Below are 18,113 nucleotides of genomic sequence, written 5' to 3' on the forward strand. Positions count from 1 at the left end.
TTACCACAGCCCTTATCACGTTAAACCAAAAATTTCTGTTTCTTATGTGTCATATTCCCCCAGTTAGATACTCTCTAAAGACAGAGACCGTGTCTTAACACGGTCGAACCCCCAGTCCCTAACACAATCCCTGGCACAGACTGAATTCTCCATCAACACCGTCTCACTGAATCCGGTTTCTTTGCCAAAAACTTTCCATGGTTCTTCTCTGAAGACCGTCCAAACCTTCAGCCTGACTTTCAGAAACATCGAAAGGCTGGTTTAAACCTAGCTTTGCCACCTTAATGGCAAATGAATGGCACCCGCCCCCAAAATGGGCTCTGCCACAGTGAGTGTTCACTTCTCTGGAGCATACCTCACACGTGTTCTCCCACTCCTTTTTTCTCACCGTGCCCAAAACACCCTCTCATCTTCGGGTTTCCTAATTTCACTCTAGTTCTTCCTCAACTCCCAGCTCCAGTGCCACCTCCTCTCCGAGTCCTCCCTTCCACCCCACTCAGCTTCTGCAACCATCCGTGATCCTTTGCTGCTTCTGGAACTTCTCATGTGTGTATATCTCACTTTGCTAATTCAATGTAGGTAAGTCCCCCTCCCCGTCATGCTGCACATGCACTTGGACCTAGGAGCTCCTCAGTAAGAGCTGCTGACTGGCTGATGTAGGTCACGTGCTGCCGCGGAGGTGAGTGTGCTGGGTGTGCCAGTTTTGGTTACCAGGCTGTGGATCCATGTCTCACACAGGCCGCATCTTGAAGGGAGGGTCCCTGAACCTCAGCAGGCGAGGTTCAGTCATCCCAGTCCTCCCCAGCTGCTCTGCCTCTGCTTCCTGATCGCCTGCCACAGGCCACTGGGTGGACCGCCAGAGAGACCCTGCCACAGCTCGCCTAGGGACCAGGAGAAGACCCCAGTGGACGAAGGGCCCCGCACCTTGCAGCCAGCGTCCTGGTGCTCAGAACAATCCAGGCATCTTACAGAACACCATGGTTTGCTCAATCTGTAGGCAAATTGTTACTGTCCATGGGAAAGTATTAGGAACCAGAAAATCATGTTTGTTTTCCTTCTCATTATAAACTTTCAATGGCTCCTCTCTGAATACCATCTAAAGCAGTAAGTAACCTGGTATTTGAGACCTTACACATTTTTATTCAAATCTGTCTTTCATTAATCGGATACTGGCCAAGGCCACCCAGCCTGTCCCTTTTACTCATTTATAAAGAAATGGAAAATTTCTTACTGAATGAGTGAATGAATAAATGCATGCAATGGTGATTGTCTTACACTTTATATAACACGTTCTCTGGATTTACTAATAAAAAATGCTGTAGGCCTCTTCCAGCGGCTTTCCCTCATCCTGGTCTGCATTGCAGGGGCTCTGGCTGCAGCCAACACTGAAGACTGCAGGGCATCTGACGAGACCAACATCTTGTCTTCCAGAGACGAGGGTGATGTCATGAGTCACTTCTTGGTCTTTCCCCTCTCTCTGCGCATGTGGTGCCTGCCAACCCGAAGACGGGACTTGCTACATATGTCAGCAGTGGAAGAGACCCGAGTTACCCCGAGTTACCAACGGCGAATCCCTATGGGTCCACAGCAACTTCAGTCCTTGCCTCCTCAGAAGAAAGAATTCGACTGAGGGGCGTAAGGCAGAAAAAGAGACAGAGCAAGTTTCAGAGCAGGAGTGGAAGTTTAGTTAAAAGCCTTTAGAACAGGAAAGAAAGGAAAATTCTCTTGAAAGAGACCCAAGCAGGCGCCTGAAGGTCCAAGAGAGAAAAGAGAGCACAAGAAGACAGTAAAAAAGAAGGTATTTAACCTTGATCCTGGGACTTCATAGGCTTGCCTCTTTCCCAGGATTCTTCCTTTACACGGTTGGTTTCCCGCATGCGCAGTGCTCGCCTTACCCTTTGGAATGGAGCATGCGCAGTGTGTTTAGGGAGGTCCAGGCGGGCCCCTCAGGCTTTCTTCCCTTTTCTGGTGGAGTGGTCATCAAACGTCATTTTTTTGTCTCTTAACACGCATGCCCAGGAAGTTGCTTCTCCCTGAGGCCTGCATTCAATTAACATTTTGATGTTAACAGGTGCGGACCATCAGGAAATGGTCTCTTCTGGTGCCGTGGAATTGTCATTTTTAGAGAGGCGATGCGATCATTGCCGAATCATCACCCGAGATTTCTAGTGGGTGGTGGAGAGAGCTCCCTCCTGCCCCTTTCATGCCTAACTACCTGTAACACATAGAGGTGGCTTGGCTGGGACTTCGGAGTGAATTCAGGGAAGCTGGCCATGCACATCTCGGTAGACCACTGGGGATGAGACTTGAGGGTCTCTGGGCCTGCCGGCGGCCCATTGTACGCAGATCAGTGCGAGGGATCCTCACACTCCGGCTACTACAAAGCTAGGCCTTTACCTCTGCTTAAGTAGAAAGAGGCCTGAGCGGGTGACTCATTCTCACTCATCAGAGCATCCGCAGTGCTCCAGCCCTGCCCCAACCTCTCTGTGTCTACTGGGAGAGCCTCAACGCCAAGGGAAGGAACTAAGAGGAAAAAACTCCAGTTTTAAAAACTGAACAGAATTGAGGAGGAGCCTCCTCAGGACCGGTTGTTTCCTCCCCCACTGGCCTCTCTCACCTGCCGCCATCAACTTTTACCCCCTTGGAATGTTCAAGCTGTTTGTCATTCCCTGGGAGCAGCTTGTCCACTGAGCTTCTGCATTTGGGGCTGAGTGACAAGAAATCAAAGGGACGAAATGGGCCAACTCCCTAATCTTACCTCCCTGCATTAAAGTGGAGACTATATGGGAGTAAATAAATGGAAAATACACAGTCAGTTCTTTACCATCACAGTCAATAACGGCAGAATCACTCCAGGAGGAAATGCAGTCTGGGGGACTTCCTTCATCTGAGACACCTAACCTGGGGACAGTTCGGCTCTGTGTCCCACCTCTGCCACCACAGACTCTCTGCCCACTCACTTCTCTGTATTCCTCAAGATCTGGGGTGCTCCATTTGGGTTCCTGGAGAAAGGAGAAATGTTTTCTACCTAGAGTGAATATATCTGGTGTCCTTCCAAATAGCTGCAGCCCGTGCATTTTTAATAAGAAGGAAGCCCTGATGAATGTCACAAAGCCAATAAATGTGGCCACCACCACGGTGGAGATGTTGTTATACAGCTGTCAAGTGCCTGCAGTGTGCAGGGCAGAGCAGAGACTAGACATGTTGCCCACCCAGTGGGCTGATGATTAAAGTGCCTGTGTGTTTCTGTAGGCATTTCCAGTTCAGTTTACATTTTAGAAGAAAACCATCTCCTGTTCTTCTTCTCCCTACCCTCCACCTTTGATAATGGAATAAACTTTTCCCTTCCCCCTCCCTTTTATACTAAAACAGTTCCTTGGAAGTATCAGTGGGGCTGCTTAGGGTCAAAGACCGTGGATCCCAACTCTGCACCTAGGAACTGGCTGATCCTTGTGACCCGGTCAACTGGGACCCAATTGTAGCCAAACCTCTCTTCACTCCCCAGCAAGACCTGCAATTGCTCAGTTTCATCCCAGATCCCAGTGGTTCTAGCTAGACTCAGGCCAAAGACTACTTGGGCCTTTTGATGAAAGGCCTTTGGGAAATTAGCACTTTTCCACTGGATTATTGAAGCTGCAGAAACTTGCCTACCTCTGGGATATTCTGTTCAGCGCCTGACATCCTGAAGGTTTGCCTGGGCTCCTCCCAGCCCTAGTCTAATCCTGAATGAGCTGGCACTGGCTGGGCAGCCTGGCCTCACCTGGGATCCCTGTTTGACTTGGCCTTTGTCAAGGAGGCCAGGAGCCTGAGGAACTGGAGGATTAAGCAACAGCTCCCCAGGGGTGAATTCCTGCCTAGCGCCTGGTATCTGGTTTCTGAGCCAAGCATGGGTGGCTCTGTTTCTGCTGATTCCTCATCGTGGTTGCATGCTACATCCTGGTTCTCTATTCCTGCCTGGATATTCCTCCCCAGAAGGAATTAAGTCAAGGGCCCTGAGAACTGCGGGCCCAGATGTAGCTCTTACATGCAAACACTTCCACTTCTGAATTCTCAGAAGTTACTAAGACCCCTTAGAGCCATGCTGTGGTCCTGTTAGCTCTTCCTCGGGGCCCGACTTAATTGACTTGGCCAGGTGTTATTTTAGACACCTGAAATAGGCAAGTGCTTGGTATCAAGGTGGTTTAAATTTCAGAGGGGCATGGCATGGCATGGCATGTTTGAGGCTGGGACTTATAATGCAGATAAGAGCCTCCTTTGTTGCTCTAATAGTTTTGCTCATCTTTACCCACCATGTCTCAGATCACCCTGTGGGTGTTGGAGAGTTATGTCTGATTGTTTTTGCACACAGGTCGGAAATGTATGAAAGATAGACTGAATTTCTTGCCTCCTTCCCTAGAGCAAATCTAATAGCTCAGACTACAGCAAGCTGCTGATGTTCTATCTCTGTGAACTAGGAGGTGATAAGCTGAGGAATGCTTGCTCCTATCCCCATTTTTACCTGAGATCCCAGAAACTGGCATGCCGCGTACACCCCGGGTTTGCCAGGCACTAACCTGTTTAAGCCTGACCTGTTATACACATGAAAACACCCCCTGTTGTTCTCGAAAGTGAAAGCTGGACAATGAATTATGGAGTTGCCCTGTGTATAGAGGACATCCCATTCATTCTAGCTGTGTTCTTTCCAGACTACAGAGAGCATGTTATGGCTGGAGAAGTTAGGGCTGAGAAAGGGAAGTGACTTGTCTACACTCACATAGTGAGTCAGTAGCAGAATCGTTTAAGAGAATCCAGGGGCTTTGACTAATGTGCTACTCACTCCTGACACCACCCTGGTAAGGGAGTAGAAAGGACAGGAATAGGTCAGTTGACAACATGTGGTGGAAGAGAGAAGCCTGCGTGCCTATGCATGTGAAATGACGTTAGAAAGCTTCCAAAAGGGCAGGTGCAAAATAATATTGCACAGTGCAATTGATCCTTAGTGGGAGCTCAGGAGCTGTTGGTTGATGAGTGAGTTGATAAGCTACAAGTGCCCACAGGGAGAAGGGAAACATCAAGCAGGATGACCAGGGGGTGCTGCAGAGAGGAAGCAGTGAACTGCCCACAGCTGGCTGAGCCTGAGCCTGTGATGGGGCCAAGGGTGTGCTGGCACCGTGCGGGCAGAAGGACCCAGGCTACCTCTAAGTCTACTGAGGCATTATTTACCAAGGTGAGGGTTGAGCTGGATTCTGAAAAGGAAATCTGGTAAGGAGAAAGAGGCGAGCCCAGCGTGAAGGAAGGAGGTGTAGGGACAGTGGGCAGACGAGACGGCCTGGGGCAGAGGGAGATGGAAGAAAAGAAACAAAGAATGTCTGCCCAGCATCCTCATTTTTTTGGTTTTCTGGGAAAATGGTGAAACTCTTGCAAGTGGCGATTACAGAGGGCGGGAGTAGGAGAGAAACCACAGTGATTTTTTTTTTTTTCAGGACCAAAAAAATGTTTTCCCCAAACTAAACAAAGTCAGATTGAGAAATGCAACATAGTACCTTAGGGACCTGGTGGCTCATTGCTACGTCTTGCCACAGGCGCCGGCCTCAGATGCTCATGGCTGCCTGGGGAGGGGAGGAGGACCCTTAAACTTTTCAAGATCCAAACAGTCATGGTTCTCTTTTTGCAAAATGGTTTTTGTCGGCCTCTTGTAGATAGTGGTGGTCGCACCTTTTGTGAACCACAGCACGACATGTGCCTGGATGCCTCTTCCCCACCTGTTACCTGCCCAGGGAGCCTCACCTGCCTCTTATAGGACAGCTTCATAGCCTGTGACTTCAGTGTGGTCCTCTTACACGGAAAGACCCCAGTGATGGCTGCTGTTGTTACCTAAAAGGTCATTTCCCTCAGATGACACCAGTGCTTTAGGATCTTTAAAGAAACAAAGGAATCTTATAATTACAAGATGAAACTCTGCCTTCAAAAAGGGAGATGCGGCCAAATTCTTCAGGAAAAACCGGAGCTGGGGCCTGGGTGGTCTTGCTGGTATTCCTTCTTTTGTGATTAAATGAAGCCATTCATTTCAGAGCTGCCTTAAAAAAAAAATGTAGGAGTCATTCAACCTTCTTCAGCAAATTATAGTGATTTTAAATGAACAAAATAAGTCAGCGGCCCTATTCACACCCCCCACCCCTCCCCCATCAGAAATAATGTATCTGATGATGGAAATTATCCACAGCCTGAAAAGAAAAAATCATGGCAACTTCTCAGTTGGACACTGTACTTTCACATTTCTATTTACGTGAAATTCTTATTCTCAACCATCTGATTTTTGTTAACGTTAGGGATCTAGATCTAGTCAGGTCTTATGCCTGCAGACCCCTTTAATTAGTGTGATAACTCAAATTGTTTTCTAATTGAGGTGGCTGTGCTTCTGATTCTTATCTGTGGAGCTAGAGGCCTTGGGGCCACCTGCCCAGCCCCATTGACTGAGATTTTATCTGCAAGCACTGCCCTCTCTCCCAGGACTCTGCTGGTCAGGGGCTGAACTCTGAAGCTTCTCCAACCTCAGGTGGAAATCTGAGTTCTTACCCAGCCCAGAGTGCTGGGGGAATCTCAGCAGCCCGCCTGGGCACAAGGAGGAGTGGGTGCTGAGCTGGCACAGCAACTCTATCCTCCTGTCCTCACCCTGGGATTTCTGACTTGCTGCAGGGTGTGGGAGAACCCAGCTCCCACCTCTGCTAGCTGTGCATAATTAGTGAGTAGGGAGGGCATCACTGTCTCAGACAAGAATGAGGGGCTGGCCCACAGTCTCTGCACCTCTCAAGTGGTCTCTAGAGGCACCCCAGTTCGCTGGCTACGATCCTGGGACCTATGTAGCCACTGGTGCCAATGTCCATGCTAACGACTCTAGTGGCCACCTCTGTCCAGGCAAGGGCTGAATCCCAGCACCAACGTAACATTTTCCAAGCAGCCTAGATTAGGCAATTGAAAAAAACAAAAACAACCATGAGGTAAAGGGACCTTCAGCATAATCCTAGCTTTTATCACATAGATAGAGGTTGGGGGTACCCACCCCACCAAACCAAAAGGATTCATGACACAGTGCAAAGTGCCACGTGCCTTCACAAAGAGAAGGGTCATGTCAATATCAACTCCTACAGCGATTCAACTCTACAGAGACAAATGGTGTTTTAAAAATTCCATTTTATTCATTGGTAGTTTTTCCCTTTTTAACAAAATTGTCTATATTTAAGGCATACAGCATGATGTTTTGACAAACATATACAGAGTGAAATCGTTACTACAGTCAAGCAAATTAACATATTCATCATCTCGCATAGTTATTTTTTGTGTGTGTATGATAAGAACACCTAAAATCTACTCTCTTCACAAATTTCCAGTATACAATATAATATTATTAACTATGCTGCACACCATACCTTTAGATTTATTTATCCTACATTTGCACCCTTTGACCTCTCCCCATTTCTCCCTCTCCCATCCCCGGTAACAGCCATTCTACTGTCTTTTTTCTACTTATTTAACTTCTCTTTTAGATTCCACATACAAGATGAATCACAGTATTTTTCTTTATGTGGCTGGCTTATTTCACTTAACATAATGTCCTCCAGGTTCATCCATGTTGTCAAAAATGGCAGTATCTCCTTTTTAAAGGCTGTATAATATTCCACTATATGTGTATGTATGTATATATATATATATATGTGTGCATATGCATGTGTGTGTGTGTGCATGTGCATAAAAGCATACTGATTAAGGAAAATGTTCAAGCCATACTGGTCTGTGGGCTGAGTTAGACCATGATTGTATCCTTTCCTTTGGCTGACCTTTACAATCCCTCAATAAGTTGTGCTAACACAGGGAAGCTGCTTTTACCAAATCCCTGTGATGAACAATTTCTTTATCCATTCGTCAGTTGATGGACACTTAGGTTGCTTCAATATCTTGGCTATTGTGAATAATACTGCAATGAACATGGGAGAGCAGGTATCTCTGTAAGATACTGATTTAATTTCCTTTGGGCGTATATCCAGTAGAGAGATTGCTGAGTCATATGATAGGTAGCTCTATTTTTAGTTTTTTTTGAGAAACCCCTGCAATTTTTTCCATAACGACTGTCCCGATTTATATTCCTACCAACAATGTATAAGGGTTCCCTTTTCTCCACACCCTCTCCAACACTTGTTATCTCTTCTTTTTGGTAATAGTCATCTTGATGGATGTCAGGTGATATCACATTGTGGTTTTGATTTGCATTACTCCGATAATTAGTGATGCTGAGCACCTTTTCATACACCTGTTGGCGATTTTTATGTCTTCTTTGGAGAAATGTCTGTTCAGGTGCTTTGCCCATGTTTGAACTGGGTTATTTGTTCTTGTTGTTGCTTTTGAGTTGTGTGAGTTCCTTATATATTTTGTATATTAACCCTGTATCAAATATCATGTTGGTGCAAAAGGAATTGTGGCTTTTGCCATTAAAAGTAATGGCAGAAACCGCAATTACTAATATATGGTACACAAATATTATCTCACAATCCATAGGCTCTATTCTTTTCATTTTGTTGATTATTTTCCTTGCTGTGTGGAAAATTTTTAATTTGATATAGTCCCACTTATTTATTTTTGCTTTTGTTGCCTGAGGTTTTGATGTAATATTCAAAAAAATCATTGCCAAGGCCAACACCAAGGAGCTTTCCCCCTGTTTTCTTCTAGGAGTTTCATGGTTTCAGGTCTTAACTTAGATCTTTAATCTATTTTAAGTTGATTTTTGTGTCTGTTTTAAGATAGGGTCTAATTTCATTCATTTTCTTGTGGCTATCTTGCATTCCCAACACCATTTACTGAAGAGACTGATTTCTCCATTGTACCTTCTTGGTGCTCTTGTCAAAAATTAGTTGATTGTATATGTTTGGGTTTATTTCTGGACTGTCTATTCTGTTCCGTTGGTTTATGTGTCTGTTTTTATGTCAATACCATACTGTTTTGATTACTATAGATTTGTAGTAAAATTTAAAAATCACCAAGTATGATGCCTTCAACTTTGTTTTTCTTTCTTAATAACTTTGGCTATTGGGGTCTTCTGTGATTCCATACAGATTTTAGAACTGATTTCTCTAGTTCTGTAAAAAATGTCATTGGAATATTGACAAGGATGGCTTTGAATCTTCATACTGCTTTGTGTACTATGAACATTTTAACAATATTAATTCTTTCAGTCCATGAATATGGGATCTCTTTCCATTATTTGTGTCATCTTAAATTTCTTTTATCAATGTTTTATAATTTTCAGTGTACAGGTCTTTCAGCTACTTGGTTAAATTTATTCCTAATTATTTTATTCTTTTTAATGTTATTAGTGAAGTTGTTTTCTTTATTTTTTATTTTTTGGATAAGTCAGTATTGTTGTGAAGAAAGGTACTGATTTTTGTATGTTGATTTTGTATTCTCCAACTTTACTGAATTCGTTTATTAGTTTAAATAGGTTTTTTTGTGTGTGTTTGAAGTTGTTAGGGTTTTCTATGTATAGGATCATGTCACTGATAAACAGGGATAATTTTACTTCTTTTCTGATTTAGATGCCCTTCATATTTTTCTCTTATCTGACTGCTCTGGCTAGTACTTTCAATACTATGTTGAATAGAAGTGGCAAGAATGGGCATCCTTGCCTTGTACTGGATCTTAGAGGAAAAGCTTTCCATTTTTCCCACTGCTTATGTTGCTATCTCTGGGATTTTCATAAACAGCCTTTATTATGTTGAGGAAATTTCCTTCTATACCTAAAGTGTTGAGACTTTTTAATCAAGAAAGAATGTTGAACATTGTCAAATGCTTTTTCTGCATCTATTGAGGAGAACATGAATAATCTTGAAGAGCACTTTGTGAAAGTGACTTACAGAGTGGTTGTGCCTAGAGCACTGACCCAAAAAATGATCAAGTGCTGGCTGGGTGCTGTGGCTCATGCCTGTAAATCTAGCACTTTGAGAAGCCAAGGCAGGCAGATCACCTAAGGTCAGGAGTTTGAGACCAGCCTGGCTAAGATGGCAAAACTCTGTCTCTACTAAAAATACAAAAAAATTAGATGGGCGTGGTGGCGGGCACCTGTAATCCCAGCAACTTGGGAGGCTGAGGCGGAGGTTGCAGTGAGTCGAGATCGTGCCATCGCAATTGCACTCCAGCCTGGGCAACAGAGCGAGACTCTGTCTCAAAAAAAAAAAAAAAAAAAAAAAGTCAAGTGGGCAAGAATTGCCAAATATGCATAAGGAAAATTATCTCAGAGAGGCTGGGGGTGGGGGTGAGTGGACAGATCAGCTTAGCCTCTAAGGTAGGGCATGTACATGCTTAAGTAAGAAGTTATATAAAGGGCCTTCTCTTCATAGGAACAGTAGCTTCTGCCCTAATTCTAGGTCATTGTCATCATCTACCCAAAGGGATAAGCATTAGACACTTGATGAGTGTGGATCAGATGAAAGTAGTAAGGGCTGCTTGTAAGAGGTGAAAAGAAGGGCTATTCAACAAACGGTGTTGGAACCAGTGGCTAGCCACTTAAAAAAATAAATTAAGCTCGTTCTTACCATACTCTTTCCCCCAATAAATTCCATGTGGATAAAAAATTTAAAGGTAAAATTTGAAACCATAAGATTTAAAAAATCATGGGTGTGTTTATTGATCATCTCTGTATAGCGAAGTCCTTTCTAGTGTAGAAGCCACAGATTTAAAAAATTATAAATTTAATACCATAAAAGTATACATACTTTTGTATGACAAAATTACCTTTAAAAATGTGACAATCAGGGCAAATACTTGCAACATATATGAGAAACACAGGGTTAGTTTTCTTAAATTATAAAAAGCTGGTACAAACCAATAAAGATAGCTGGCACGAATCAATAAATTAAAAATTGGGCAAAGAATATGAATGGGCAGCTTATAAGAAAAGTCACACAAATGTGTGATAAGCACATTTACTTGAAATTAAGAATGCATATCCAAATCATAACAACAGGATACCATTGTTCACCTAATTGGCAAAAGTTATAAAGTTTTTAAAATAATTAGTGCCTGTGAAGATATGTGGAGAAAGCAACTCACAAATATTGTTATGGGGACTGTTAACTGGTGGTCATGTTGCTAATATTAATAGACTCATCTGAGAGCAATTTAACAATAGCAATTGTAATTTTCAATGTATGTTCCCTTTGATCCAGGAATTCCACTGCTTGAATTTAGACTACTACTACCTTGACAAAATTATACCAAAACACATCCCAGCACTTTGGGAGGTGGAGGTGGGCAGATCACCAGGTCAGGAGATTGAGACCATCCTGGCTAACACGGTGAAACCCCGTCTCTACTAAAAATACAAAAAATTAGCCGGGAAACACTTGCTACTGTTTTAGACCACTATGTTTGGGGGTGATTTGTTATGTAGCAATAAATAATAGAAATAACCATGATCCCAAATTTTTGTGCACATTTGTGTGTGTGTGTGTGTGTGTGTGGTGTTGTGTACACAATTGGCCCTTGAACAACATGGGCTTGAACTGTGCAGGTCCACTATACACAGATTTTCTTCTACCTCTGCTACCCCTGAGACAGCAAGACCAATCCCTCCTCTTCCTCCCCACTGCTCAGCCTACTCAACATGAACACAATGAGGATGAGGACCTTTAGGATGATCCACTTCCGCTTGACACATAGTAAGTATGATTTTCTTAATAACATTTTCTTTTCTCTAGCTTACTTTTTTCTAAGAATACAGTATCTAATACATATAACATATAAAATAGGTGTTGCTTGACTGTGTTATTGGTAAGGCTTCTGATCAACAATAGGCTTTTGGTAGTTATGTTTTAGGGGAGTCAAGAGTTATATGCAGATTTTCAACTGTGTTGGGGGATTGGTGCCCCTAATCCTCATGTTGCTCTAGAGTCAACTGTACATGTATATGCGTACACACACACACACACACAATATTTTTATATATGCAAATGTACATCCACATTTGCTCTGTTTTGCATAATTTTGAGGCAATAGAGAACAGAAGGAACTGCTGAGAATGGTTATTTTTGAGTGGTGGACTGGAAGGCAGGGAAGCTGTGATAGTTAATTTTAGGTCTTAACTGGATTAAGGAATACCTAGAGAGCTGGTAAAGCCTCAAATCTGGGTGTGTCTGTGAGGGTGTTTCCAGGGGAGATTGGCATGTGAGTCAGTGGACTGAGTGGGAAAGATCTGCCCTCAATGTAGGTGGGCACCATCCAATCAGCTGGGGGCCCACATAGAACAAGGCAGAGGAAAGGAGAATTCTTTCTTTCTTTCTCCTGGACCTGGGACACCCTGCTTCTGTTGCCTTTGGATATCAGAACTCCAGGCTTTTCAGCCTTTAGACTCCAGGACACCCGGCGGGGGGTGGTTCTCAGGCCTTTGGCCTCAGACTGAGAGTTGCACCATTGGCTTCTCTGGTTCTGAGGCTTTTGGACTGAGCCACATTACAGGCATGCAGTTTGTGGGCGGCTTGTCATGGGACTTCTCTGCCTCCATAATCATATGAGCCAACTCCCCTAATAATCCTCTCTCATCTATCTATCTATCTATCTATCTATCTATCTATCTACCTATCTATCCATCCATCTATTGGTCTTGTCTCTCTGGAGAACTCTACTAAGATCATCTTTGTTAGAAATGGAATGTTAATGCTCTGTTGTTGCCTGCATGATCTATAATTTTTTTCTTGTGTATCTTTTAAAATCTTTACCTGGCTTGGGAGGAAACAAACCTTTTTTCTGCTCATATTAGCTTTTCTAGAGTCTGGAAGCACGTAGTTTCTGCACAGTACCAACCTGGACTGAACAACAATAATGTGCTTAACATTATCCAAAACTGATTCTAGTTATCAATTGTGCAGTCCTTGGAGTCATATTTGAAGGTCCACATCCTGGCTCCATTATTTCCATCCTCTCTAAATCTCAGTTTCCTCTTCTGTAAAATGCAAATAATGCCAGTACCTACCTATATTAGTTATCTATTGCTGTATGATAAATTACCCCAAAACTTAGCAGCTTGAATGAATAAACATGTATTAGCTACAACTTCTGTGGGTTACGACGCCAGGCACGACTCAGCCAGGAGCTTCTGGCTCAAAATATCTCATGAGGTTGCAGTCCAACTACTGTCTGAGGCTGCAGTCCCATCTGAAGGTGTGACTGGGACAGGATCCTCTTCCAAGTCCATGCACTTGGTTGCCAACAGGATTCCATCCAATGGAGTCTGTTGGACTGAGGGTTCCACTTCCTCACTGGCTGTTGGCTGGGGGTCTCCCTCAGTACTTTGTCACATAGACCTCTCTATGGGGTGGCTCATGGCATGGCAGCTGGAGCACCAAAGACAGAAACCACAGACTTTTTACAATCTGATCTTGAAGGGGACATCCTATTACTTTGACATACTCTATTCATTCAAGGCAAATATATGAATCCAGTCCACACTCAAGGAGAAGAGATTATACAAGGAAGTGAATGCCAGGAGGTGAGGATCAACAGGGGCCATCGCAGAGGCAGCCTACCACAAGATCTCACAGAGTGGTTGTAAGCATTAAATGAATTAATGTCAGTGTTTAAAACATACTATCACTCAACAAATGGAAGGTCTTATTAATATTATAGATATCTGTCCATGTTTAACATTAAATATCAAATGTTCTTTTTTTTTTTTTTTGAAACAGAGTCTTGCTCTGTCACCCAGGCTAGAGTGCAGTGGTGTGATCTCCGCTCACTGCAACCTCCACCTCCTGGGCTGAAGTGATTCTCCTGTCTCAGCCTCCCGAGTAGCTGGGACTACAGGCGCACGCCACCACACCTGGCTAATTTTTGTATTTTTAGTAGAGACAGGGTTTTACCATGTTGGCCAGGCTGGTCTTGAACTCCTGACCTCAAGAGATCCACCTGGCTCGGCCTCCCAAGGTGTTGGGATTACAGGCGTGAGTCACCTTAAGTGCCCTTTTTGTGCAACTAATTTATAGTGAGATTTCAGAGAGGCCCTTTGGCCAGAAATGTACTAATTTATCCACCTAGGTGTTTTCTCAGATTCCCCAGGGCAACACTGACTTAGGAGCAGCTCCTGCCAAGCAGTGATGTGGGCTGGGCCTGTCATGGCTTTGGGCCCTCCCAGTATAGCTCATCGAGCAGTCATCGAGTCTGTATTAGTGCCTATAACAAGAAGGGAACCCAGGTAGTAACTGGGGACCCAGCAGTGAACCAGGCATGTGTAATTTCTGCCTTTACAGGACATGCAAGTTACTGGAGGGGGTTCAGACAGAGAAAAGACAACTTCAGCTGTTCCTGGGTGCTCTTAAATACTGATACCCAGAAAGGCATAAACCTAAATGATTACTCTTCTCTTACTACCTCAATATTTGAGGGTAAATGAGGAGGTTTATTATTGTTAATTATTTAATTTCAGAAATATATAATTTATTTAATTAAAATCTATTTAATACCTAAAATGTTATATTTATGAAATTTACTAACACCAAGTATGCCCTCACTCTGGTGGAGGCAGGAAACTAAACTTCAGAAAAATATTAACAGAACACTTCTGAAAATATTAAGCGTACACTTCTGAAAAATATTAACAGAACCTTAGTTGGCAAGATCAAGAACTCATTACAAACGGGGTTTAGAGAATAAAAATTTAAAATGTTACTATGTTTGAGTAATTACACATATATATATGTAAAAATATATACACAAACCAAATATTCAGGAAGATACCAATTCTGAAACAAGCTCTGTCTATATTAAAGAACTCCTCTGCTGGAAATGTTTTCTCCTTAATCTCCTTCAGATATTTAGTATATATCTGTGATATCATGATTTTCTAGGGCATATTCTCCAACAAATGTCATGTTACATAAGCTATGTGTTCTTTCATGTTTAGAAACTAGCCTTTACTGTGAAGTACAACATCTTCTTGCACTCACATCCTCCCTTGTTTTATTTGTGCAAATCTCAGCAAAATCTTATGTAACTGTATTAGTCGGCTTCACTGCATAACAAACAATCCCCCAAAATCACAGTAGTTACCTCATCAATGTATTTCTTGCTCATGATACATGTAGGTTATGAGTCTGCTATAGCTCTGTCCCATGTGTTTTCTCATCCCAGGATGCAGCTGAAGGAGCAGCTCCTATCTGGAAAACGCTTTTCTCTTGGAAGAGGGCAGAAGAGCAAGAGACCAAGTGGAACCACACGATCACATTTAAAGCTTCTGCTCCTAAGTGGCATATACCTTGTCTACTCACATGTCATTGGCCAATGAAAATCACATGAGCAAGCCTGATAGGGACAGGGAAGTACACTTACCTATAAGGAGTCTGAGGCAGGGATGTATAATCCTTTTAAAGGAGAAAGGACAAATAATTACAAACAATACCATAATCTACTACAGTAACCACTTGGCAATTTCCCAAAATATTGAGGAACTTAAGGGCACATTTTTTTTCTGGATCTACATTTCTATCCATTCATTGAAGGGTAGAACACAGGCAGTTCCTCAATCATGGCATGCATTACCCACAGGAAAGGAAAGTCATCACTGTGAAGGATATTGAACTGAGCCCAACATCTGCTAAAAGATCACAGATTTTGAAATTTTAAAAAACAAATGCTGAACCTCATTATTACAACACTAGGGTTAACAAAGGATTGCCATAGTTTACTCAGCATTATCCTGGAAACTTCATTTCACTAGTGTCCAATTTTGTTTTTAGTTTCGTGGGATTCAAAACCAAAAGAAGGGAAAGGAGTGGCTAACATTCATGCTAACACTCATATAATGCTCTAACATTTATTTAAATAGCACTTCCACATTCGCAGTAATTGCAGAAGTGATGAACACAGTTAAGAAGGACATGCTCTCCTTGCAGAAGTGATGAACACAGTTAAGAAGGACATGCTCTCCTTGCAGAAGTGATGAACACAGTTAAGAAGGACATGCTCTCCTTGCAGAAGTGATGAACACAGTTAAGAAGGACATGCTCTCCTTGCAGAAGTGATGAACACAGTTAAGAAGGACATGCTCTCCTTGCAGAAGTGATGAACACAGTTAAGAAGGACATGCTCTCCTTGCAGAAGTGATGAACACAGTTAAGAAGGACATGCTCTCCTTGCAGAAGTGATGAACACAGTTAAGAAGGACATGCTCTCCTTGCAGAAGTGATGAACACAGTTAAGAAGGACATGCTCTCCTTGCAGAAGTGATGAACACAGTTAAGAAGGACATGCTCTCCTTGCAGAAGTGATGAACACAGTTAAGAAGGACATGCTCTCCTTGCAGAAGTGATGAACACAGTTAAGAAGGACATGCTCTCCTTGCAGAAGTGATGAACACAGTTAAGAAGGACATGCTCTCCTTGCAGAAGTGATGAACACAGTTAAGAAGGACATGCTCTCCTTGCAGAAGTGATGAACACAGTTAAGAAGGACATGCTCTCCTTGCAGAAGTGATGAACACAGTTAAGAAGGACATGCTCTCCTTGCAGAAGTGATGAACACAGTTAAGAAGGACATGCTCTCCTTGCAGAAGTGATGAACACAGTTAAGAAGGACATGCTCTCCTTGCAGAAGTGATGAACACAGTTAAGAAGGACATGCTCTCCTTGCAGAAGTGATGAACACAGTTAAGAAGGACATGCTCTCCTTGCAGAAGTGATGAACACAGTTAAGAAGGACATGCTCTCCTTGCAGAAGTGATGAACACAGTTAAGAAGGACATGCTCTCCTTGCGGAAGTGATGAACACAGTTAAGAAGGACATGCTCTCCTTGCAGAAGTGATGAACACAGTTAAGAAGGACATGCTCTCCTTGCGGAAGTGATGAACACAGTTAAGAAGGACATGCTCTCCTTGGGGAATTAGAATTAGAAGTAGGAGAGGCAGGATAATATTTGCTTTTATATGAGAAGTAACATTATAGTGTTACATGTGCTTAATCATTGTAGGGACCTAAATCATTGCAGGTATCTGCTTATGACATTTGTTGGAAAAAACTGGGACAGGATACTGTTTTCCTTCCTTTAATATTTTTAAATCACCTCCTACATGACAGGCGCTGTGAGATGAATATCTCATACTTACATATACACATGCCTATTATTTCCACATCTCTGATTTTTCCCTGTACCCAGGGATTTACTTCTAGTCATAAAAGATGGCTTACCTTAGATTTCCTGCCATAAAGCTCCTTCCCTTTATACTAAGTCATACTTTCTACAGTTGGCTTAAGAGACACATTTTATAATGAGAAAGCTAAAATGGAGTCTTTTAAAAGACATGTCCAAGACACACATACTAACAAGACGACTGCTTCTTTCCTTGATTTGTGGTCCATTGAGATGACTGATTGACATATAGATAGTTAGATAGATCAGTAGATACATAGATAGCTACATGGATGAGAGACAGATGATAGAGAGAGAGGTGAAACATAGATGAGAGAGAGAGATGAATAGTTTCCTACCCTTGGTGTACGAAGTGAGGAAGTCAAGGTAAAACAATGGCAAGCACTATGCCTCAGTCATAGTACTCACTTCAAATTGGAGAGCGTGGTCAAGTCAACCTTCTAGGAAAGAAACAAGAGCCGTGTCAACTTTGTCATTCAAATAAATGTCCACGATGAATACTGTGCCTTCTTAAAGAACTTGGAGCTCAACATTTTGACATTTCATATAATAGCTAGCATATTATGACCATGTAGTAGATGTTATAGTGAATCGTGTCCCCCTAAATTCATATGTTGAACCCCTAACCCCACTAACCTCAGAATGGGACTCTATTTAGAGACGGGGTCTTAAAGAGGTAATTAAGTTCAAATGAGGTCATTACTGTGAGCCCTAATCCTATATGACTGGTGTTTTTTAAGAAGAGGAAATTAGGATACAGATGCACTCAGGGTGAAAACCGTGTAAGGTGAACTGGTGAAGGTGGCCATCTATAAGGCAAAGAGAAAGGCCTCAAGAGAAACCAACCCTGATGGCACCTTGATCTCAGACATCTAGCCGCCAGAATTGTGAGAAAATAAATTTCTATTGTTTAAGCCACTCAGTCTAGGGTACTTTGTTATAGTAGCCCTAG

At 42.8% G+C, this 18,113-nt stretch overlaps 1 long non-coding RNA gene across 1 annotated transcript; it reads right to left on the reverse strand.

Moving 5' to 3' along the window:
• Window positions 1-1,178: 1,178 nt before the first annotated feature.
• LOC103892962 (uncharacterized) lies at window positions 1,179-14,952 on the reverse strand. Its single transcript, XR_010140173.1, has 5 exons — window positions 14,736-14,952; window positions 6,700-6,938; window positions 5,927-6,052; window positions 1,808-2,040; window positions 1,179-1,626 (listed from the first exon to the last, which is right to left on the reverse strand). It is a non-coding gene; the product is annotated as an uncharacterized LOC103892962 (long non-coding RNA).
• Between the last annotated feature and the right edge of the window lie 3,161 nt (window positions 14,953-18,113).

Source organism: Pongo abelii, chromosome 1 (genome assembly GCF_028885655.2).
Source record: "Pongo abelii isolate AG06213 chromosome 1, NHGRI_mPonAbe1-v2.0_pri, whole genome shotgun sequence".
Taxonomy (NCBI): Eukaryota; Metazoa; Chordata; class Mammalia; order Primates; family Hominidae; genus Pongo; species Pongo abelii.